At 44.5% G+C, this 25,254-nt stretch overlaps 1 long non-coding RNA gene across 1 annotated transcript; it reads left to right on the top strand.

The window, feature by feature from the left end:
• The first annotated feature begins 13,853 nt into the window (after positions 1-13,853).
• On the top strand, positions 13,854-14,314 carry LOC115151485 (uncharacterized). The gene is made up of 2 exons (XR_003867302.1): positions 13,854-14,003; positions 14,052-14,314. It is a non-coding gene; the product is annotated as an uncharacterized LOC115151485 (long non-coding RNA).
• Positions 14,315-25,254: the final 10,940 nt, after the last annotated feature.

Genomic DNA, 25,254 nt, shown 5'->3' with positions numbered 1-25,254 from the left:
TCTTCAGTAGGTCGTATGATTGAGTGTAGTCTGGCCCAGGAGTGTAAAGGTGAACGGAAAGGCACTGGAGCAACGAACCGCCCTTGCTGTCTCTGCCTGGCCGGTTCCCCTCTCTCCACTGGGATTCTCTGTCTCTAACCCTATTACAGGGGCTGAGTCACTGACTTACTGGTGCTCTTCCATGCCGTCCCTAGGAGGGGTGTGTCACTTGAGTGGGTTGAGTCACTGACGTGATCTTCCTGTCTGGGTTGGCGCCCCCCTTTGGGTTGTGCCGTGACGGAAATCTTTGTGGGCTATACTCAGCCTTGTCTCAGGATGGTAAGTTGATGTTTGAAGATATCCCTCTAGTGGTGTGGGGGCTGTGCTTTGGCAAAGGGGGTTGGGTTGTATCCTGCCTGTTTGGCCCTGTCCGGGGGTATCGTAGGACGGGGCCACAGTGTCTTCTGACCCCTCCTGTCTCAGCCTACAGTATTTATGCTGCAGTAGTTTATGTGTCGGGGAGCTAGGGCCAGTCTGTTATATCTGGAGTATTTCTCCTGTCTTATCCGGTGTCCTGTGTGAATTTAAGTATGCTCTCTCTAATCCTTTCTTTCTTTCTCTCTCTCGGAGGACCTGAGCCCTAGGACCATGCCTCAGGACTACCTGGCCTGATGACTCCTTGCTGTCCCCAGTCCACCTGGCCATGCTGCTGCTCCAGTTTCAACTGTTCTGCCTGCGGCTATGAAACCCTGACCTGTTCACCGGACGTGCTACCTGTCCCAGACCTGCTGTTTTCAACTCTCTAGAGGCAGCAGGAGCGGTAGAGATACTCTGAATGATCGGCTATGAAAAGCCAACTAACATTTAATCCTGAGGTGCTGCCATGTTGCACCCTCGACAACCACTGTGATTATTATTATTTGAACCTGCTGGTCATCTATGAACATGTGAACATCTTGGCCATGTTCTGTTATAATCTCCACCCGGCACAGCCAGAAGAGGACTGGCCACCTCTCATAGCCTGGTCCTCTCTAGGTTTCTTCCTAGGTTTTGGCTTTTCTAGGGAGTTTTTCCTAGCCACCGTGCTTCTACACCTGTATTGCTTGCTGTTTGGGGTTTTAGGCTGGGTTTCTGTACAGCACTTTGAGATATCATTTAAGAAGGGCTTTATAAATACATTTCATTTGATTTAAGACTACATTACGAATGTACATTATGACTGTACATTATGGCTACTTTAAGACTACATTATGACTGTTCATTATGACTGTACTTATAGAGGTACATTTTCTGAGATACAGTGAAGTATGACCTATTTTTGCAGACAGAATTTTGCTTTCATAATGATGCTGTGTGTGTGTGTGTGTGTGTGTGTGTGTGTGTGTGTGTGTGTGTGTGTGTGTGTGTGTGTGTGTGTGTGTGTGTGTGTGTGAGAGTGTGTGTGTGCGTGCGTGCGTGCGTGCGTGCGTGTGTACCAGTTTTATACACTGGGATGATGAAGTGTGACAGGGCTTAAACCTCTAAAGGAAGTGCTATGCTGGTTTCTGGTAAATGCTTCTGTCGCACGCTCACTTCTAATACCGTTAGCGAGACCAGCATGACAAGGCCAGTGGCTTTTTCTGCTGATCCAAAATGGCAGGAAAGTGGAACCTTTCGTAACTCTGTGGGTGACAAATAGTGATTTTGAGAAAAGAGGACACGTGTTAGGTTATTTCACAATATGTGTCATTTTTCTGATTATCAGTCTTTCTCAACCACTGAGTCTTAGAAGGTTCCATTTTCTGATTTTATTTTTTTACCATTTCCATTGTGAAAATATACGTAAATAGTGCTATATAGAACCAAAAGGGGTTCAAGGGCTCGCTTAAGGCTTGATTATGGTATTCAAAAAGTTCCTATGAATTTCTGCGGTGTAGCATGCCTGTAAAAGCTATGATCCTCTAACCAACCACTGATATGTGTTTTCATTTTAGCCCACCACGACTTCTTGAGGGCAATACACACACACGTGATAATGCGTTAGCATATTTCTGCCAACTTGTCTGAGCATGCGGGACAAATAGAATTGGCAGTACACGCCTCGGTGCTATCCCAATCAGAGGAGCCTCGGTGCTATCCCAATCAGAGGAGCCTCGGTGCTATCCCAATCAGAGGAGCCTCGGTGCTATCCCAATCAGAGGAGCCTCGGTGCTATCCCAATCAGAGGAGCCTCGGTGCTATCCCAATCAGAGGAGCCTCGGTGCTATCCCAATCAGAAGAGCCGCGTAGCTATCCCAAAGAGGCCGGACAGAGAGGAGGGGAGGATGAGCCTCAAAAAAACAGAAAGTGACTACACAACCCCATGATGCATCATGGCAGTGACTACACAACCCCCATGATGCATCATGGCAGTGACTACACAACCCCCATGATGCATCATGGCAGTGACTACACAACCCCCATGATGCATCATTGCAGTGACTACACAACCCCCATGATGCATCATGGCAGTGACTACACAACCCCCATGATGCATCAAGGCAGTGACTACACAACCCCCATGATGCATCATGGCAGTGACTACACAACCCCCATGATGCATCATGGCAGTGACTACACAACCCCCATGATGCATCATGGCAGTGACTACACAACCCCCATGATGCATCATGGCAGTGACTACACAACCCCCATGATGCATCATGGCAGTGACTACACAACCCCATGATGCATCATGGCAGTGACTACACAACCCCCATGATGCATCAAGGCAGTGACTACACAACCCCTATGATGCATCAAGGAAGTGACTACAGAACCCCAATGATGCATCATGGCAGTGACTACACAACCCCATGATGCATCATGGCAGTGACTACACAACCCCCATGATGCATCAAGGCAGTGACTACACAACCCCTATGATGCATCAAGGCAGTGACTATAGAACCCCAATGATGCATCATGGCAGTGACTACACAACCCCTATGATGCATCAAGGCAGTGACTACACAACCCCAATGATGCATCATGGCAGTGACTACAGAACCCCCATGATGCATCATGGCAGTGACTACAGAACCCCAATGATGCATCATGGCAGTGACTACAGAACCCCCATGATGCATCATGGCAGTGACTACACAACCCCAATGATGCATCATGGCAGTGACTACAGAACCCCCATGATGCATCATGGCAGTGACTACACAACCCCCATGATGCATCATGGCAGTGACTACACAATCCCCATGATGCATCATGGCAGTGACTATACAACCCCCATGATGCATCATGGCAGTGACTACACAACCCCCTTGATGCATCATGGCAGTGACTACACAACTCCCGAAATGCATCATGGCAGTGACTACACAACCCCCATGATGCATCATGGCAGTGACTACACAACTCCCAAGATGCATCATGGCAGCAGTCAAGTGAACGCAACAACAAGAGAAAGCTTTGTCAAATATTGATTTAATGCTGCTTTCAAGCAGTGGACGATGTGTGCCGTATTACCCTTGCTCTATTTCTCCCATACCTTGAGTTCTGCTGCCTCCACTCTCTGCAGAGAGAGAGAGATAGAGAGAGATAGAGAGAGAGAGAGAGAGAGAGAGAGAGTATTGTGGTACAGCGTCAGATAACAGACCAGTATTGTGGTACAGCGTCAGATAACAGACCAGTATTGTGGTACAGCGTCAGAAAACAGACCAGTATTGTGGTACAGCATATTCTATCGGTGAACAGAAAACAGACCACAGCTTGAGTACAGTGATTGAGTAAAGTGTGTATTCCAAATAGCACCCTATTCCCTATATAGTGCACTTTCCATAGGGCTCTGGTCAAAAGTAGTGCACTATATAGGGGACAGGGTGCCATTTGGGATGCACACTTCATCTCCTGCATGTAATACTTTCTCTACTTCTCTGTCTCTTTAATAATACATGACTGTGAATGTGTGGCAGTGGCTGATATATGACCACATTCAGAACAAGGTACAATGCATTCAGAAAGTATTTACACCCCTTGACTTTTTCCACATTTTGTTGTGTTACAGTCTGCATGAGCTGTATATGAACTGGCGCACAACTGAGCAAGAGGACCAGTACATTAGAGTGTCTAGTTTGAGAAACAGACGCCTCACAAGTATCAACTGGCAGCTCCATTAAATAGTACCAGGGAAAACACCGGTCTCAATGTCAACAGTGAAGAGGCGACTCCAGGATGCTAGCCTTCTAGGCAAAGTTGCAAAGAAAAAGCCATATCTCAGACTGGCCAATGAAAAGAAAAGATTAAGATGGGCAAAAGAACACAGACACTGGACAGAGGAACTCTAGAAGGCCAGCATCCCAGAGTCGCCTCTTCACTGTTGACGTTGATACTGGTGTTTTGCTGGTAATATTTAATGAAGCTTCCAGTTGAGGACTTGTGAGGCATCTGTTTCTCAAACTAGACAATGTACTTGTCCTCTTGCTCATTTGTGCACTGGGGCCTCCCACTCCTCTTTCTATTCTGGTTAGAGACAGTTTGCGCTGTTCTGTGAAGGGAGAAGTACACAGCGTTGTACGAGATATTCAGTTTCTTGGCAATTTCTTGCATGGAATAGCCTTCATTTCTCAGAACAAGAATAGACTGATGAGTTTCAGAAGAAAGTTCTTTGTTTATGGCCATTTTGAGCCTGTAATCGAACCCACAAATGTCGATGCTCCAGACACTCAACTTGTCTAAAGAAGACCAGTTTTATTGCTTCTTTAATCAGAACACAGTTTTCAGCTGTGCTAAAATAATTGCAAAAGTGTTTTCTAATGATCAATTAGCCTTTTAAAATGATAAACTTGGATTAGCTAACACAACGTGCCATTTGAACACAGGAGTGATGGTTGCTGATAATGGGCCTCTGTACACCTATGTAGTTATTCCATTCAAAATCAGCCGTTTCCAGCGACAATAGTCATTTACAACATTAACAATGTTTACACTGTAGTTCTGATCAATTTTATGTTATTTTAATGGACAGAAATGTGCTTTCTTTCAAAAACAAGGACATTTCTAAGTGACCCCAAACTTTTGAATGGTAGTGTATATATACACATTTATACTCCGGACTCTGACATTGGCCGTCATTGTAAATAAGAATTTGTTCTTAACTGACTTGCCTAGTTAAATAAAGGTTCAATTAAAAAAAATATATAATAATTGCTCGTCCTAATATTTCTATGTTTCTTAATTCCATTCTTTTACTTTTAGATTTGTGTGTATTGTTGTGTATTGTTAGATGTTACTGCACTGTTGGAGCTAGGAACACAAGCATTTCGATGCAACCGCAATTTCATCTGGTAAACGTGTATGCGACCAATAAAATGTGATTTGATTTGAATGTCAAAGTGGGATTATGTTTTTCACATTTTTTACAAATTAATAAAAAATGAAAAACGTAAATGTCAGTAAGTATTCAACCCCTTTGTTATGGCAAACCTAAATAAGTTCAGGAGTAAGTTTTCTTAAACCCTTTGAGCATAGTGAAGTTATTAATGACACTTTGGATGGTGTATCAATACAATGGTGACTTCAAAACAGTTACAGAGTTGAATAGCTGTGATAGGAGAAAACTGAGGATGGATCAACAACATTGTAGTTATTCCACAATACTAACCTAATTGAAAGAGTGAAAAAATGTGGCAAAGCAATTCACTTTTTGTCTTGAATACAAAGTGTTATGTTTGGGGCAAATCCAATACAACACATTACTGAATACCACTCTCCATATTTTCAAGCATACTTTTTTTTTTTAAACCTAGGAAAGTCAGTTAAGAAGAAATTCTTATTTACAATGATGGCATACCCTGCTCAACCCCTAACACGGACGACACTGGGCCAGTTGTGCGCCGCCTTATGGGACTCCCAATCACGACCGGTTGTGATACAGCCAGGAATCGAACCAGGGTCTGTAGTGAAGCCTCTATCACTGTGATGCAGTGCCTTAGACCGCTGCGCCACTTCGGGAGCACTGGTGGCTGCATCATGTTATCGGTATAATTGTAATCATTAAGGACTAGGGAGTTTTTCAGGATGAAAAATAAACGGAATGGAGATAAGCACAGGCAAAATCCTAGAGGAAAACCTCGTTTAGTCTTTTTTTCCACCAAACACTGGGAGACAAATTCAGCTTTCAGTAGGACAATAACCTAAAATATAAGGCCAAATCCACACTGGAGCGCTTTACCAAGAAGACAGTTAATGTTCCTATGTGGCCGAGTTACAGTTTTGACTTAAATCTACTTGAAAATCTATGGCAACACCTAAAAATGGTTGCCTAGCAATGATCAAGAACCAATTTGACAGTTGAATCCATTTTGAATTCAGGCTGTAACACAACAAAATGTGTAATAAGTCAATGAGTATGAATACTTTGTGAAGGTCCTGAATACAACATTTAGTCATGAATATACTGTAGATGTTGATGATCTGTTTACAATGGAGCTATAACCTGTGTCTATTCTGACATGTATGGAGGTTAATCCATGAAGTATCTATGCAATACAGGAGCCATAACCCTTCAGTACACCCCCCATGCCATAACATAGTAAGGATACAAACAATTCAGCCTCTTGTAAACAAACCCTGTAACCTATAGTTTAAACAATATTGCATCAAATCTAAACAGTAACAATTTTTTTAGGCAATAACAGTGTTGAACATCATAAGGGTAAATCGCCTATAGTAATATTCGCATATATCAGATTACCTATTAATTAACTTCTGTAAAAATTGTACAATTTTGTAGGCATATTTCATCTACAGTGAGGTCCGAAATTATTAACGCCTTTGATAAAGATGAGCAATAATGACTGTATAAAATAAATAATTCAAATACAAAGCTATATTGGATGCTCACAGAATGGTGGAAATTATATTATTTCATACTAATAACATTGCTTAGAGAAAGAGATTTTATTTAGCAAGTAATACTTTTTTTCTCTCAAAAAGGTAGGCGTAAAAATTATTGACACCCCTATAAATAACTATAAATAAAGTAGTCAAAAGTTTAGTGTTTGGTCCCATACTCCAAGCACTAATTATTGCATCAAGCTTGTGACTCTACAAACTTGTTGGATGCATTTGCAGTCTGTTTTTGGTTGTGTTTCAGATGATTTTGTGCCCAATAGAAATTAATGGTAAATAATGTATTGTGTCATTTTGGAGTCATTTTTATTGTAAATAAGAATAGAATGTTTCTAAGCACCTCTACATTAATCCAGATGCTATCATGATTACGGATAGGCCTAAATCTTGAGTGAATCGCTAATAATGTATGAGTGAGAAAGTTTCAGAGGGTCAAAGATCATACCCCCAAAACATGCTAACCTCCCCTGTTATTGCTACTGGTGAGAAGTTAGCATGTCTTAGGGGTATGAACTTTTTCACTCTGTAACTTTCTCACTCACTATCCACTCAAGATATAGGCCTATCATTATTCACGATTAATTCTGGATTATCCATAATCATGATAGCATCCACATTAATGTGGAAGAGTTTCGAAACATATTACTATAATAAAATAATTTTGACCTACCTTTTTGAGAAAAACAAATATTACTTGTTAAACAAAATATATTTATTTGAGCATTTGTATTTGTATAAAAAAATATAATTTCCCTTTTTTTTTTTTGGAGCATACAATATAGCTCAGAATTTGAATAATTTATTTTAAACAGTCATTATTGCTCATCTTTATCAATTTTGTCAATAATTTCTATAAAGCTGTCTTGCGTATAGCTTTCTCTAGACCTCTTTCATTCAATTATGAATATTATACTTTGTTATTATACTTGTATTTGTTATTAGACTTGTATTTGTTATTCCTGACCACAAAACCAAAATGACTTCACCAATTTGTTACTGTTCGTTTTTGCTGGAAATTGTGGACACCGCTCACCACACACACATTCTTTGACACAGATCACCCTCGCTGAGGAGGCGCCTCTCTCCGTCCGTTCCGTGCTCGTCCGTTCCCGTGCTCGTCCGTTCCGTGCTCGTCCGTTCCCGTGCTCGTCCAACGGAACAAAGACCAGCCTTATCAATGTCTGCTTTCCTCCTAGCCAATGGCGTGACTCCTCATAGCTCACATGACAGATTCCTCTCGCGTCTCTCCACACAGCGTTCAATCGCGGGATTCTAGCGTCACTGAAGAACCGAGTCCGGCGCGGTAGGACGTCAACGACAGCGCAACAATTATATTAGATATCAAGACAAGTTTTCAAGGGACCGGACACATTTTCGAATGGACTGACTGTTGGCAGCGGAAATTCTTGATCCGTACGATACTATGAATCGTCTTCAGATACTAAAATGAGCCGTCCGTAAGTGTTTTTATTACTTCAATCAGATTTATTTTGGATGATGCGCGCCTATCAATGGTGACTCATTGCTTGTCTTGTTTAAAAAAGTTGAGCCATTTCTGTTTTTTGCTCTTCACACCTTGCAACCCACGTCATGTGTTTGCACGTTGAGAGAACAATTTTGTCATTTCTAAAATACATGTATTTTATTTATAAAATGGTATTATTCATCCGTATACTTTGAGGTTGACGCCTATAGGCGTACCCTACCTCCCCCGTGGTTTTTGTTATAAACAGTCGGTGAAAGGTAGCCTAACAGCTCTGTTTTTGACTGGATATATGTTAGGGCATGACAGCCTAAATAAAAGCCCGCCGAACACGCTGACCCTAAAAGTCCGTACAGGGCTGTCCAACCGGGCGACATGGCTGAGTGAGGGCAAATAACCCAAGTTTCCAACAGGAGGACATGGAGCACCTGAGGCGCAAAGCTCAGCAACAGGGATGGGAGAAAGGGTGGATCATTCTCCAATTTTATTTTCCATTTCCATGCCAAATATTCTGATACAAACTACACTTAAATGTTGAGATCTTTAATCTCAGTTATAAGAAGACTGAAGTCAGCAGTATTGGCTAGCCTACAATAGTGTTCTCTGTCTCACTACCAAACGTGCCTTTGCTTGAGAGGGATCACATTCCAATCAATTTGACAAGACACGCTATATGAGGTTATAATCGTTCTATTAACCCTATGATTGATTTCAACACAGAAGGGAGAAGAAAAAAAAGATATATTTTGAGTCTCAATAAAAATGCTCTGAAATCGAGAAATTAAGGATCTCATAAAAGAACGGGAAATTTGATGTTTTGAAAAGCTTCAGATGGTTTTAACTAGATCCATAAAATGTGTTTGTCCCATTCTCTGGGGAAAAGAAATTGGGTGAATGAGAGAAAAACAACCCAACACAGAAAGTCACTCCAGTGGAAGATGCCTGATCAAATGTTTATAACCTCATTGCTTCCCTCCCTGCTTGCAGCTGGTAGGCTCCTTCTCTGTCTGGCTCCTCTGTTATGTACACCTCACCCAACTGCCGCCAACTGCCGCCCCAGACACCTGAAAGATAGTGCTCCAGTCAGTCTGGAGAACAGCCAGTTGTTTTATGTGGCCCCCCCCCCCCCTACTGCTGCCTCTGTCTGCCTGCCTGCCTGTCTGTTTGTCTGTCTGTTTGCCTGCCTGTCTGTTTGCCTGTCTGCCTCCTTCCTCCATCCACAATCAAGGAGCCAGCACGCTATGTTTGCGGGTGGCCAGTTCCGCTGCCGCTGTATATGGCAGGGGATGGACACACACACACACACACACACACACACACACACACACACACACACACACACACACACACACACACACACACACACACACACACACACAGAAAGAGAGAGGCGTAAGAAAACATGAAAGACAGCACTGTTCCTGTTAAGGACATGTGTGTGTCTATATGTGTTTTCTACCATACTATTTTAGCAAGGCTGTGAAACATAGTTAAACAGCACCTAGGGGTTATAATGCAAACAGAGTTGAGGGCTTATTCACACACACAGTATGGCTGATTTTGAAAGCTGGAGTTTTTTTTATTTTTTAAACTGACTTGGATCATTAGCCTGCACATTCTGTCTCATTCTACGGCATAAAGGCATTATTTACCTTTGCACCTCATGCTCTTGGATGCGTAAATGGATCATTTTGTTTTCATTGGAACCTGCCCCTGTTTCAGTAGTACATTGGTAGTTATGCTCAGGCCTTTGAAGACGGTGTCATTTTCTAAACGTTTGGCCACACTCACTGCTATAAGTGAATGTCTATCACCTGGGGCTGAACGCTAAGGGGTATAGAGGTTTCTAATGAGTAAACAAATGGCTGACTTACCAAGCTCTCATTAGGACTTGCCAGTTAATGAAAACCCTTCAATGGAAAAATTGTCTTTGGATGAAAGGAGCTATTGTGAAGCCTAAAATATGGACTTTTCCCACAACTTCAATTTAGCCTGCTTTAATCTCATAACGACAAGCCTTTATCTGTTATAGGAGAAAAACAAAAATCCCTCTTGTGGTCACAAGTCTTCTCGCGTTGCCTTAGAATGCCTTCGTTGATCTGTCGTCTGAGGAATGCTGAATGATAGGCAAGCTTTATGGAAAATGACTGGTTTGAATGGTCTGAGTGTGACACTCACAAAATGGCTGATTTGAGTGGTCTGTGTATGACACTCACAAAATGGCTGATTTGAGTGGTCTGTGTATGACACTCACAAAATGCTCATTCTACAATCAGGTGGAATAAAAAATAGACCTACAGCATTCCACGTCATGGAATTTTTCCCCCTAACATTTCTGGGTGGCCACTGTGTATTCTATGTTTGAAACAAGATTCAAATCTTACTTTGATCAAATTAAGACTTATATGATTGATTTTACTTTCTTGCAACCAAGCTTTTAAATTCAAATTTAAATTCAAACCTTTTGCATATGTTTTACAAGTATGTATAATGTACAGGAAATTGATCTCTCTCTCTCTCTATTGAAAGAATAATCCCCTAGCCTACAAAGTAAGGAACATGTGTGATAGGCTATGGAAAATATGAGGGCAGCTGGAAATGAGAACAATCTGTTTTTCTCAGGCCTACTTTGAGTGTCATGGCATTAAGGACACTCCTAGATCTGTCCTCGGCTTAGGCATTAAGGACACTCCTAGATCTGTCCTAGGCTGAGGCTTTAAGGACACTCCTAGATCTGTCCTAGGTTGAGGCTTTAAGGACACTCCTAGATCTGTCCTAGGCTGAGGCTTTAAGGACACTACTAGATCTGTCCTCGGCTAAATCCCAAATGGAACCCTAGCCCTTATCAGTGGTCACCAACCTTTTCTAAGTCAAGACCTGGGCTACCCAGACTATTTGCATTGCCCCCCCCCCCCTCTTTTTTACATATAGCCTCCACATTGACTCTGTACCGGTGCCCCCTGTATATAGCCTCCACATTGACTCTGTACCGGTACCCCCTATATATAGCCTCCACATTGACTCTGTATCGTAACACCCTGTATATAGCCTCCACATTGACTCTGTACCGTAACACCCTGTATATAGCCTCCACATTGACTCTGTACCAGTAACCCCTGTATATAGCCTCCACATTGACTCTGTACCGGTACCCCCTATATATAGCCTCCACATTGACTCTGTATCGTAACACCCTGTATATAGCCTCCACATTGACTCTGTACCGTAACACCCTGTATATAGCCTCCACATTGACTCTGTACCAGTAACCCCTGTATATAGCCTCCACATTGACTCTGTACCGGTACCCCCTATATATAGCCTCCACATTGACTCTGTACTGTAACACCCTGTATATAGCCTCCACATTGACTCTGTACCAGTAACCCCTGTATATAGCCTCCACATTGACTCTGTACCGGTACCCCCTATATATAGCCTCCACATTGACTCTGTATCGTAACACCCTGTATATAGCCTCCACATTGACTCTGTACCGTAACACCCTGTATATAGCCTCCACATTGACTCTGTACCGGTACCCCCTATATATAGCCTCCACATTGACTCTGTATCGTAACACCCTGTATATAGCCTCCACATTGACTCTGTACCGTAACACCCTGTATATAGCCTCCACATTGACTCTGTACCAGTAACCCCTGTATATAGCCTCCACATTGACTCTGTACCGGTACCCCCTGTATATAGCCTCCACACTGACTCTGTACCGGTACTCCCTGTATATAGCCTCCACATTGACTCTGTACCGGTACCCCCTGTATATAACCTCCACATTGACTCTGTACCGGTACCCCCCTGTATATAGCCTCGCTATTGTTATTTTACTGATGCTCTTTAATTATTTGTAACTTTTATTTTCCATTTTTTACTTATCTATTTTTTTACTTAACACTTATTTTTCTTGAAACTGCATTGTTGGTTAAGGGCTTGTAAGTTAGCATTTCACTGTAAGGTGAATACCTGTTGTATTCAGCGCATGTGACAAATAAAACATTTGATTGGATCACTTTTTGAGTCAAAATGCAAGCCAGGCTCTACCTCTCCGATTTTTTTATTTTTTTTAAGAACATTGATTTGCTCTAAAAGATAGCCTAGCGGTTAGCGTTGGGCCAGTAACCAAAACGTAGTTCGAATCCCCGAGCCGACTAGATAAAAAAAAATATATACATACATCTGTGGATCTGCCCTTGAGCAAGACACTTACCCCTAATTGTTCCAGGGTCGCTGTTGATAATGGCTGATCCCTGGCCGTGACCCCGCTCTCCTAGGGTGTCTCGGGGGAGTGGGATATACAAAAAAAACACATTTCTGTTTCACAACACACTGTACAGGTTACACACTATGCATCTCCTATTTGCCCTATTAGTCTAGATGTTCAGTTTATTTGAATTATCTTGGTTGAATTTAGCTAAATTGTAATGAGTAGGGATTTTTTATTTCCTTTGGAAGTTGATGTTGCACTGGAGTTTGTGTTGCACCTTACCTTTTCATTCCGCATTCATCTTAACACAAAACCACACTGCATTAGGGGTAGGTCGTAAAATAGTAGTAATATTTGCTTATGCGAATCACTGTTTGCCAATGGTTATTGAGAATTATATGAAACGTTTTTATGTATTTTGTATCCAGTCTATAAATCTGTACTGAAATAAATTGTTATCTTTATTGCATGATAATATAACACCCGTGCTGCTAAGGTCATTGGACAATCACAAAGCAACACTTTAGGATTTTTGATGTCAGATTTACATATGAAAGACCGATGTCACGGTCAGGAATGTAATAATAAAACAATAAGTAGGTGGGTGCTTATATTTGTCCTAATTCACAAATGTACAAGTGTGTTTTATATTTGTGTGAATTGGAAAATATTTTTTTTGCATATCCAGACTCCCCCTGAGACATTCTTGGAGACCTGGGGTCACTGTAAATGGAGGATTCATTCAATTACCGATGTGCCCTTTCCTGGGAAAAGTCTGCGCCCATGAAGAGGTTAATTGTTTTAGAAAAAGTGCTACGGTGAGGATAATTGAGCTGCCGGTTGTTGCGTGTGCTATGGATTACTGCGCTTCTCCAAAAGAAAGAGAAGAAGGAGAGGGAACGGGAGAGGGGAAAAAAAGGCCCATATTGTGCGACGCCACCGCAGGGATTGTCTGACGACCTCAGGAGAGCGAGCAAGTCCCGTTTTAGCCCCGTGAGGAGACCCTGACCTTGCATGCTCCTCCCTGCTCCAGGTGCAAGCCCTCTCTCCGCCTGAGCTCACACACACTGGAGAACCTGGGGGAAACGCTGTGTGAACACACAGATCCTTGTCACATGTCTTTTCTCCTCTTTGTATCATTGTATTGTCGCGGGGTGAGGGTTCTAAACAGGAAGGTCTTAGTGTCATTGTATTGGCTCGGGGTGAGGGTTCTAAGCAGGAAGGTCATTGTATTCGCTCGGGGTGAGGGTTCTAAGCAGGAAGGTCTTTGTATCATTGTATTGGCTCGGGGTGAGGGTTCTAAGCAGGAAGGTCTTTGTATTGGCTCGGGGTGAGGGTTCTAAGCAGGAAGGTCATTGTATTGGCTCGGGGTGAGGGTTCTAAGCAGGAAGGTCATTGTATTGGCTTGGGGTGAGGGTTCTAAACAGGAAGGTCTTTATATCATTGTATTGGCTCGGGGTGAGGGTTCTAAGCAGGAAGGTCTTTGTATCATTGTATTGGCTCGGGGTGAGGGTTCTAAGCAGGAAGGTCATTGTATTGGCTCGGGGTGAGGGTTCTAAGCAGGAAGGTCATTGTATTGGCTTGGGGTGAGGGTTCTAAACAGGAAGGTCTTTGTATCATTGTATTGGCTCGGGTGAGGGTTCTAAACAGGAAGGGGTGGTGATTTCTCCTGTATTCTCTTCTTTCAGTGGGTTGCCTAAACCCCACCCCATAGGCCCCTATATTCAAATAATGAAGAAAAACTGAGATGGTATGACATAGTGTAATAATCACAAGATCATAAAATCAGACGCTTGTCATAATTATTACACCGTTTGATAACGCCAGAGGAAATGAGCCCCTGGCCATAGTTGTTATGAGTACGCTGAGAGTCGGGAAGCAAGTTCAGGGAGTGAATAAATGTAATAAATAAATGAACAAAACAAGAAACACAAACAGCGCACCGACATCAAATCAAAGTATATTTGTCACGTACGCCGAATACAACAGTGAATTGCTTATTTACAGGCTCTAACCAATAGTGCAAAAAAGGTATTAGGTGAACAATAGGTAAGTAAAGAAATAAAAACAACAGTAAAAAGACTAGCGAGGCTATATACAGTAGTGAGGCTATAACAGTAGCAAGGCTATATACAAGCACCAGTTAGTCAGGCTGATTGAAATGGTATGTAAATGTAGATATGGTTAAAGTGACTGTTCATCATATATGCATAGAGAGTAGCAGTAGCGACATGACACGGGAACAATGACGACTGGGGAAGAAACCAAAGGGAGTGACATATAAAGAGCAGGTAATCAAGGACGTGATGGAGTCCAGGTCAGTGTCATTATAACAAGCAGCCTGATGACCTAGAGGCCGGAGAGGGAGCACACGTGACAGTAGTTAAGGTTTCCTGATGCTATAATAATAAAAAAACGAAATCTCTGATGGACTGAACCATCTAGAGTACATGGCCCAGTGGGTCATCTCTGACGGACTGAACCATCTAGAGTACATGGCCCAGTGGGTCATCTCTGATGGACTGAACCATCTAGAGTACATGGCCCAGTGGGTCATCTCTGATGGACTGAACCATCTAGAGTACATGGCCCAGTGGGTCATTTCTGATGGACTGAACCATTTAGAGTACATGGCCCAGTGGTTAAGTGCTGTTAGGTTAATGAACTAAATTACATCTGTTCGCCTGCCATCTGGATGGAGCGGCTAGACAGATGCTCTGCCCTATTTCATATAGATTTGGGAGTTGACAAGAAGGAATGTATAATTTCTCCACAGACTGATCTCCGTGAGAAATCAATCGGACTTTTGGCCTCATTAAGGGGAACTGTTTTGATAAATGATTTTGCACCATTGTTGCTGGGATTGAACTGGCCAGTCGACGGCATGTGCCATTGATCTGGGTGAAGGCAGCTCTTACAGTAAAACCTTTCCAAAAGGAGGGGTCTGTCTTTCCAAAGGGAGGGGTCTGCTTATCCTTGAGCAATCTGAAAAGGAACCAGTCAATGACATTTATCACAGAGAGAGAAAGGATTAGCGTCCAGTCCACTCATGTGTCCCCCCTCATCTTGGAGCGCATGTTACAAACAGATACTTCCTGCCATTCCCAGTGTGTAGAAAGATGAGGTGAAGCCTGGCGGTGGTCAGTAAGGGGAGAGTGGAGCAGAGGGCTGTTGGCATGGCCAGTATTACTCCCCTTCTGCTGGAATCCGATTACGCAGCCGAGGCCTTGGAGAAAGGGCCTCGGCCTTGGGGCAGCACTATCTGACAGATATCCTTCCGACCGGCACAGAGTATTAGAAGATTGGATCTTGGAGATTGGCAAAGCAAATGCTGATAGGCCTAAAGAATAAAGCCCCACTGTGTGCATCCCGTCTCTGGTTAGATATCCCCTCTCCCCGTCTCCGGTTAGATATCACCTCTCCCTGTCTCCGGTTAGATATCCCCTCTCCCCGTCTCCTGTCTCTGGTTAGATATCCCCTCTCCCCGTCTCTGGTTAGATATCCCCTCTCCCCGTCTCTGGTTAGATATCCCCTCTCCCTGTCTCTGGTTAGATATCCCCTCTCCCTGTCTCCGGTTAGATATCCCCTCTCCCCGTCTCCGGTTAGATATCCCCTCTCCCCGTCTCTGGTTAGATATCCCCTCTCCCCGTCTCCTGTCTGTGGTTAGATATCCCCTCTCTCCGTCTCTGGTTAGATATCCCCTCTCCCCGTCTCCTGTCTGTGGTTAGATATCCCCTCTCCCCGTCTCCGGTTAGATATCCCCTCTCCCCGTCTCTGGTTAGATATCACCTCTCCCCGTCTCCGGTTAGATATCCCCTCTCCCCGTCTCCGGTTAGATATCCCCTCTCCCCGTCTCCCGTCTCTGGTTAGATATCCCCTCTCCCCGTCTCTGGTTAGATATCCCCTCTCCCCGTCTCTGGTTAGATATCCCCTCTCCCCGTCTCTGGTTAGATATCCCCTCTCCCCGTCTCCGGTTAGATATCCCCTCTCCCCGTCTCCGGTTAGATATCCCCTCTCCCCGTCTCCGGTTAGATATCCCCTCTCCCCGTCTCCGGTTAGATATCCCCTCTCCCCGTCTCCGGTTAGATATCCCCTCTCCCCGTCTCCGGTTAGATATCCCCTCTCCCCGTCTCCGGTTAGATATCCCCTCTCCCCGTCTCCGGTTAGATATCCCCTCTCCCCGTCTCCGGTTAGATATCCCCTCTCCCCGTCTCCGGTTAGATATCCCCTCTCCCCGTCTCCGGTTAGATATCCCCTCTCCCCGTCTCCGGTTAGATATCCCCTCTCCCCGTCTCCGGTTAGATATCCCCTCTCCCCGTCTCCTGGTTAGATATCCCCTCTCCCCGTCTCTGGTTAGATATCCCCTCTCCGTCTGGTTTAGATATCCCTCTCCCCGTCTCCGGTTAGATATCCCCTCTCCCCGTCTCCGGTTAGATATCCCCTCTCCCCGTCTCCGGTTAGATATCCCCTCTCCCCGTCTCCGGTTAGATATCCCCTGTCTCCGGTTAGATATCCCCTCTCCCCGTCTCTGGTTAGATATCCTCTCTCCCCGTCTCTGGTTAGATATCCTCTCTCCCCGTCTCTGGTTAGATATCCCCTCTCCCCGTCTCCGGTTAGATATCCCCTCTCCCCGTCTCCGGTTAGATATCCCCTCTCCCCGTCTCCGGTAAGATATCCCCTCTCCCCGTCTCTGGTTAGATATCCCCTCTCCCGTCTCCTGTCTGTGGTTAGATAGTTTGGGATTTGACAACGTGTCAGAGTCTTCGAGTGTTTGTCTCAGATTAGCACCCCGCGGGGGGGGAGTGGGGTGGGGGGAATGGAACAATGACGCTAGGATCCGAGATGAAAGAAAATAATTTGCACAATTTCATATGAGACCGGTATTTGTCCTGTCGGGTGGCTCTATCAAAGCTGAACAGCCACTGAGGAACATGATTTAAATGGTGGGTAAGCGACAAAGCCGGGTTAGTCATTTTTCAGCTGAACGCTTTCCAGGTAAATGATGAACATGGCCACTCGACTTCCTCTCTCTTTTTCAAACGACTGTAAATTCTACAAAGGTCGCCGGTCTGTCAGCTAAAGCTTATTTTCTATAAAATGGAGCATGTATCGCCTTTAAGTGATAAAGATGAAACCATTACTGTAGTTGACTGTAGTTGAAATTCAACCTTGAAAGATGGAATTCACAGTTGACTTGATCTCCTGCAGCAAAAAGAGACGTGAATTCGTCACCATTCGCTGTAGTGCTGGGCGATACCTACACTGGAACCATGTTCAACTCCTCCCTGCCTTGTCCTAAGAAACATAGCAGGGTTTTTGAAAGAAAACACTACCACACACAGAAGAAAGGAAAGAAGGAATGTGGGAGAAGCGTGGAATGGTGAGGACAAGAGAAGAGTCCGGAAGAGAGGTGAGCTCCACACTTTCTGATGTCCATCCCGAAAATGGGAAATACATTCTACATCACACCCATGGGGGAAGACATTCTACATCACACCCATGGGGGAAGACATTCTACAGACATTCTACATCACACCTATGGGGGAAGACATTCTACGTCACACCCATGGGGGAAGACATTCTACGTCACACCCATGGGGGAAGACATTCTACGTCACACCCATGGGGGAAGACATTCTGCGTCACACCCATGGGGGAAGACATTCTGCATTACACCTATGGGGGAAGACATTCTACATTACACCTATGGGGGAAGACATTCTACATCACACCTATGGGGGAAGACATTCTACAGACATTCTACATCACACCTATGGGGGAAGACATTCTACGTCACACCCATGGGGGAAGACATTCTACGTCACACCCATGGGGGGGAAGACGTTCTATAGTGCACTGCTTTGAGCCATTGTTTTATCACCTGAAATCCAACACATTTTCACTTCACCCCGCCCTCCGTCAAACCCTCACCGTTTTGAACGGGATACTGTGGTCACAGAAGAATTATTTCATCAGCCATTAAGAGGAGCCATTAAGCATAATGAAGTGGAGATCCTCAGTGGGACTTCTGTCACACTCGTGATGAGAAACGTTCATCTGGGCATCCCACCTTACAGGGTCTCCCTCCCTTTTAATTGCAGACGGTGTGATGGGATGATGCCTCCATGGGCTCCATTCTACACAGCTGTATAGTACTTGGCGATGCAGTGTAATGGAAACGTGCCTGTCTTTTACGGTAGAGAGATCCGTATTGCCTTTTGTGTGAGTACGGCAGCTTGTTCAATTTAGAGAGGAGAGGACGAACCATTAAACTATAGCTCCCAAGAGGACGTTCATTTGGTTAGTGTCCCCCTCATAAATGCCCCTCTGTGTCTGGAGTTGGCTGGGGGGGGGGGGGGGGGGGGGTCTCTGAAGGGTTGTGGAGGCTGATTAGGAGCGTTGAGTGGGGGGGGGGGCAGTCAGGGCATCTCGGCTTGGGAATTGACACGTCTATTAACCTTTGAGATATGGTGCTGGAAACACTCGAGGGTCTATGTTGGGTAGTTTATTCTCACCTCTTAAATGTTTATTGATGATCTCTTTGGTAAATATGATAGTTAGGAGAATGATGATGATGCTGCTGCTATTGGCTCATGTTTAGTAGAGGAATAGGGAAGCCTCAAGTTTGAAAGAAAGTGACTTTCTATTGCAAGATATTACCAACTAAAAGAACATTGTACACATTGATACATGTCACCAATTATATTATAAAGCATTTTAAACATGCACAGTTAAAAGTCCCCAACTTCCACGGGTGGATAACGTTTTAAAAGGTTATTGTTGTAGAATTGGTATCTGAGCTGTTGTGTCGATTTCATCTGGAAGTTGGAATACCAGGAAATGACACGCATTCTATGGTTGAAATGACAAAATCTTCCTGTGGTAGCGACATCAGTTGTAGAAGAAAAAAAAACATTAACTGGAAATGAAATTGAGATGGCAACTTTGAGAGAGCAGTTTTTTTTTAACACTCCGTAGTCTACCCTCTGGGCCGTAGTCTACCCTCTGGGCCGTAGTCTACCCTCTGGGCCGTAGTCTACCCTCTGGGCTGTAGTCTACCCTCTGGGCCGTAGTTTACCCACTGGGCCGTAGTCTACCCTCTAGACTGAATGATACTGCTTAACCAAATGCAAGAAACATTTATAATGTTATAAATAACATATTGTGTCTACATATATTACTGAAGTTGTCAAGGTTTTTGGAGAAAGTTTCAAATAATTCGAAGGGAAACACAAGTCATCTTTTCAAGCTGACATCTCACGTTATAATGCTTGGCTAAACCAAGCTCCCCAAAGGCATTCCTTCTAACCACAGAGATTAGTAAATATGACAGTCGCAGAATCGCTTCCGGACGCTTCTTGGTTCTCGGACCAACGTGGCAGTTAAGTCAGGAGAACCCGAAGCTACTTCCCCTTCACACAAAACCCTCCCTGTTCTGTGATTGACAGTTTGATTCGCAGATGTTCACGTGGGACGCCTCCTAATCACCTGTGTGCACTTTGGCTGGAGTCTTGATCACTCATCTCTGTCAGAGATGTGGTGTGGGCCTATAAAGAGCAAGATATGACAAACCGAGCAGTCTCAATTTGCTGCCAAGCCCTTCCCTACCCTAACTGTTGTCTATCCAGACACTTCAGATCTGAGAACAGTCGTCAGCAGTGCAGTGGGGTAGCTTCCACCGTATTGCCTTCAACTAGCAGGTCGTACAAGCATTGAAGTACTGTATATTTAGTTATTAATTAATTTTTCTGGATTCACGTTTTAAAAGAGAGAAGGAAAAATCCATAAAACCACATAAATGTGTTCATTTTTATTGCGGGTTCATGTTTGTTACATTGAAGGAAGATGAGGACTTTCAGAATAGTACAATAGGGTAGAACCATGTTTATTGCACTCAGAGTGAATTTGCATTTTCTCATTTGTATTATTCACATCCAGAATCGATTTCATCCCCAAATGAATAAGAAACCATTTCGGATACTGAATCCCTGTTTTTAGAGCCAGTGCATTTTTATCTCCACATTCAAGATATATAAGATATATAAGCTCTTATGCGAATCATAGAATCAGTGAGGTGACGTTCAGATTATCTCTGCACATGTAGGGATTGACAGCCCGTCTCTAACACAGACTAACGTTTTCCCTCATGGCACGACGGGAGCCGGGTGTCTTCATCGGTCCTATTGATTGAGATCCCAGCAGGGGCTTGTCTTGGCAGGAGAGACAACAGACACCATCAAGGCTGCTCAGAGTTTTTTTGTTCTTCTTTATTTTTTGTAGCAATCATGTAGCACATAAAAATGCACAGTCTCACTCGTACACACGCACACTCTCTCATGTGTACACTCCATCTCACACACACACACACACACACACACATACACACTGTCAGTCTTGCACCCTCCAAATGAATAAGCAAGGCGCTTTGGCTGTGCACAGAGTTTAAGCCTGGGAAGACGTTTTTTCTAAACATAATGTTTGTAGATTAGCTGAGGTTAATGATCCGATTTGCCTGGGAGGCTAGGCGTCTTTAAAGTATGGGTTGGGGAAAATGAGCTGTTCTTAGCAGGGAGGCTCCCTGATTACCACCAGGCACCTACAGTACTGCAGGCAACATATAGCATAGAAATATAATTACAGAAGGTCCATTCTAGTCATTCTGTTTCTATGCCCACTATTTGGGAATGGGTTTGCTAAAGGAGCAGCTCAGAAAACTGTCTCTCTGACCATAATGAACAGACTGCATGTTTCTTTGCTTTAAAGAAGATGTGTACTCTTCCCCCCCCCCCCGCCCCCCCCCAAAAAAACACATAACCCGGGGCCTGCGCGTTACCATGGCACGTTATTACTGTAGTCTGGAATGTTGTTTTATTTCCAAACGACCGCAGAAATAAAACCTTTTCTCGTTGTTCTTGTGAAGCCACAGAGCCTCTAAGTCTGTTTCGTCTCTCCCCAGTGTTTTAGTTTGGAGTTTTGTTTATGTTCTGATATAAAGTCATTATATAGGCCCCAGCTATGGGGTGTGGCTGACCTCCTGTAGTGGTTAGTTCAGAGGTCAGACCTTACTGCTGACCCCCTCTCCCAAGCCCACTCTGGTATTGCCGAGTTGACAGAAAGGTGGAGAATTGAGAGAGAGAGACCCCCCCCCTCCCCTCCTCACCCTTCTCTTGGCTCTCCCTCCCTCCCTGCGCCTGTCCAGGCATGCCTCCCCTCACAACCGACGTGGGCACAGAGGGAGTGAGAGAGCGACGGGGCGAGAGGAGAGGAGAGGAGGGCGAACAAAGGAGCACTGTCATTGCCTCCCCAAGGTTTTTGGGTAGGGTCGGCGGGGGCAGGCGGTGCGGGAGAGGAGGGAGGGTGGGTGATGGGAGGGTGCAGAGAATAGAGAATAAAATATTAAGAGGGGGTATATTGAGACAGACAAAGAGCACAAGCAGTGAGTTCACTGACACACACACACACACACACACACAGTAGGGTTCTCTTGCCCATGTTTCCCGAAGCGAGGTGCGAGGAGTAGAAGGTCTGCTGTATTTTACTGTTCATTGTGTAATATTTGCTTAACCCTCTATCTGTGCAGCTGTATGTTCAAAAAAAAAAAAAGGCCGGTGGGGGGGGGGTTCTAACTAGCTGAATAGGAGCACAGCTGTTAGCAATTTCATGAGTACACTTATAACAGCAGTGGATTCCCCTCTAGCTGACCCCTTCACTCTCCACACAAGTTATCTCCCTGCAGTATGTGGCTGCTGTTCGGCCCAAAACACAGTCCATTATTCTGGCTTCGCTGCTTTGCTCACCTTTTTTAACTACTGAATGCATTGAAGCTTTTGGACACCATCTTGCCCCATGCATTAGAAATATCTGCTCTCATCCACCCTGGTATTATTTCCCAGGATTCTTTTCTCCCCCTTAATATTTTATATCTTTGTTGTAGCCATTTTGGAAGATAATCAAATCACTAATGAAATGATTGGGATCCAACAACCTGGGCATGTCTCTCTAGACAAATTTAGTTTTTAATGGAATGTTCCCTGCCCTCAGCCTGTTCCCTGCCCTCAGCCTGTTCCCCGCCCTCAGCCTGTTCCCCGCCCTCAGCCTGTTCCCCGCCCTCAGCCTGTTCCCCGCCCTCAGTCTGTTCCCCGCCCTTCAGCCTGTTCCCCGCCCTTCAGCCTGTTCCCCCGCCCTTCAGCCTGTTCCCCCGCCCTCAGCCTGTTCCCCCGCCCTCAGCCTGTTCCCCCGCCCTCAGCCTGTTCCCCCGCCCTCAGCCTGTTCCCCCGCCCTCAGCCTGTTCCCCGCCCTCAGCCTGTTCCCCGCCCTCAGCCTGTTCCCCGCCCTCAGCCTGTTCCCCGCCCTCAGCCTGTTCCCCGCCCTCAGCCTGTTCCCCGCCCTCAGCCTGTTCCCCCGCCCTCAGCCTGTTCCCCGCCCTCAGCCTGTTCCTCAGCCTGTTCCCCCGCCCTCAGCCTGTTCCCCCGCCCTCAGCCTGTTCCCCCGCCCTCAGCCTGTTCCCCTGCCCTCAGCCTGTTCCCCGCCCTCAGCCTGTCCCCCGCCCTCAGCCTGTTCCCTGCCCTCAGCCTTATGAAGATGAGGATGACTCCATATGCTGGAACCATTTATTTATCGGGTTTCCCTCTGTCCTATTACATTTCAATAGGCTATCAGAAAGCTGACAGGAAAATGGAGAGAGAAGGAGAGGATGAAGACAAGTGATGCGAAGGAATGGAAGAAGCCCCTGAGCAGAACCAGAGGGAGGGAGGGATGACTGCTGTGACATGAAAGAGTGATAGAGGTAAGAGCCCTGAGGTCAAACGGAGCCTTGTGTGGTAGGGAAGGTGAGGGTGTAGTAGGAAGGGGGACTTATCATTTAAAATCTTAAGTGACGTTAGGTAAGCCAAGTTTGTGGAGCAGGGCTTTGTAAACAAAAAGAGTGTAATGATGTGACCTACGTGACTTTAAAGAGGTCCAGACAACCTTTTTGGTAAAGAATACAGTGATGAGTAAGACAACTGTCTCCGGTGATAAAACAAAGGGCTCTATGAAAAACAGCATCCAAGGGTTTAAGAATAGAGGCAGCTGCACTTTGATAAATAGTATCTCCATAATCAAGAACAGGTAGATTGGTTGACTGCACAATCTGCTTCCTGTTGACCAGAGAGAGACAAGATCTGTTTCTGTAAAAAAAAGAAAAAGGTCGTTTTTTTTAAACGCTAAATCATTGTCAATCTAAATACCAAGGTATTTGTATGCATCCTTCTGAGACAATCTTACCAGAACTTAAAAACAACATATATTTAGTTTTGCCATTTATTAAATACTAGTTTTAAATCAGACTGTAGTTTTGACACGGCCAGGTCAGCAGTCAGGGCAATTGAGTACATAATAGTATCATCCGCATATAAATGTTTTATTTTTAACAGATTGACCAATAGCAATTATATAAATAGTGAAAAGAACAGGTCCTTGTGTCGACCCCTGCGGAACACCTTTATGTACTTCTAGACTTAACACCATCAATCAAGATGGCCTGAGTTCTGTCACCAAGATAATCATGAAACCATGAACAGGTGTCAGAGCTCAGGTCTATCGAGGACAAACTTATTCAATAAAATGGCATGATCAACTGTATCAAAAGCTTTTGACAAGTCCACAAACAAAGCAGGACATTTCATTTTAGTGTCTAAAGCATTGACAAGTTCATTGACAACTGTAGTGGTTGTCCAGGACTAAACCCTGACTGTAGTGGTTGCTGTAATAGTACTATGTCCAGGACTAAACCCTGACTGTAGTGGTTGTTGTAACAGTACTATGTCCAGGACTAAACCCTGACTGTAGTGGTTGTTGTAACAGTACTATGTCCAGGACTAAACCCTGACTGTAGTGGTTGTTGTAATAGTACTATGTCCAGGACTAAACCCTGACTGTAGTGGTTGTTGTAATAGTACTATGTCCAGGACTAAACCCTGACTGTAGTGGTTGTTGTAATAGTACTATGTCCAGGACTAAACCCTGACTGTAGTGGTTGTTGTAATAGTACTATGTCCAGGACTAAACCCTGACTGTAGTGGTTGTTGTAATAGTACTATATCCAGGACTAAACCCTGATTGATTTATATTCAAAATACATTAGTCAGAATGAAAGAAAAATAGCTGTACATTTACCAAGGATTCTAGAATCATAGACAAGGAAGTCTTGGAATGGGGTGATCGTTATTGAGATCACTACTTTCCCCGTCCTTATAGAGCGGCAGCACAAGAGCTGATTTCCATACTTTTGGCATATTTCCTGATAACAATGGTCGAACTAAAACGTGCGTTATTGAGCCAACAATGATGGGCTCTGGACACTTAAGCAGACCAGGATCCAATTGGTCGGCCCCTGTGGTTTTTATTGTCGTCTATTGCAGCCTAACGTACTGCATCTCAGTGCTAGAGGCGTCACTACAGACCTGGGTTCAATCCCGGTCTGTATCACAACCGGCCGTGATCGGGAGTCCCATAGGGCAGCACACAATTGGCCCAGTGTCGTCTGGGTTAGGGGAGGGTTTGGCCGGGGTAGGCCGTCATTGTAAATAAGAATTCGTTCTTAACTGACATTCCTAGTTAAATAAAGCTTAAATAAAAATACATTTAAAAAGCATTCAGGACTTATTTTTCTGTAAATATCCTAAATGAAAAGCTTTGACTA

This window comes from Salmo trutta, chromosome 17, assembly GCF_901001165.1.
Source record: "Salmo trutta chromosome 17, fSalTru1.1, whole genome shotgun sequence".
Taxonomy (NCBI): domain Eukaryota; kingdom Metazoa; phylum Chordata; class Actinopteri; order Salmoniformes; family Salmonidae; genus Salmo; species Salmo trutta.
Note: the sequence above shows the minus strand (reverse complement) of the source record. Positions and strands in the feature narration are given on the sequence as shown.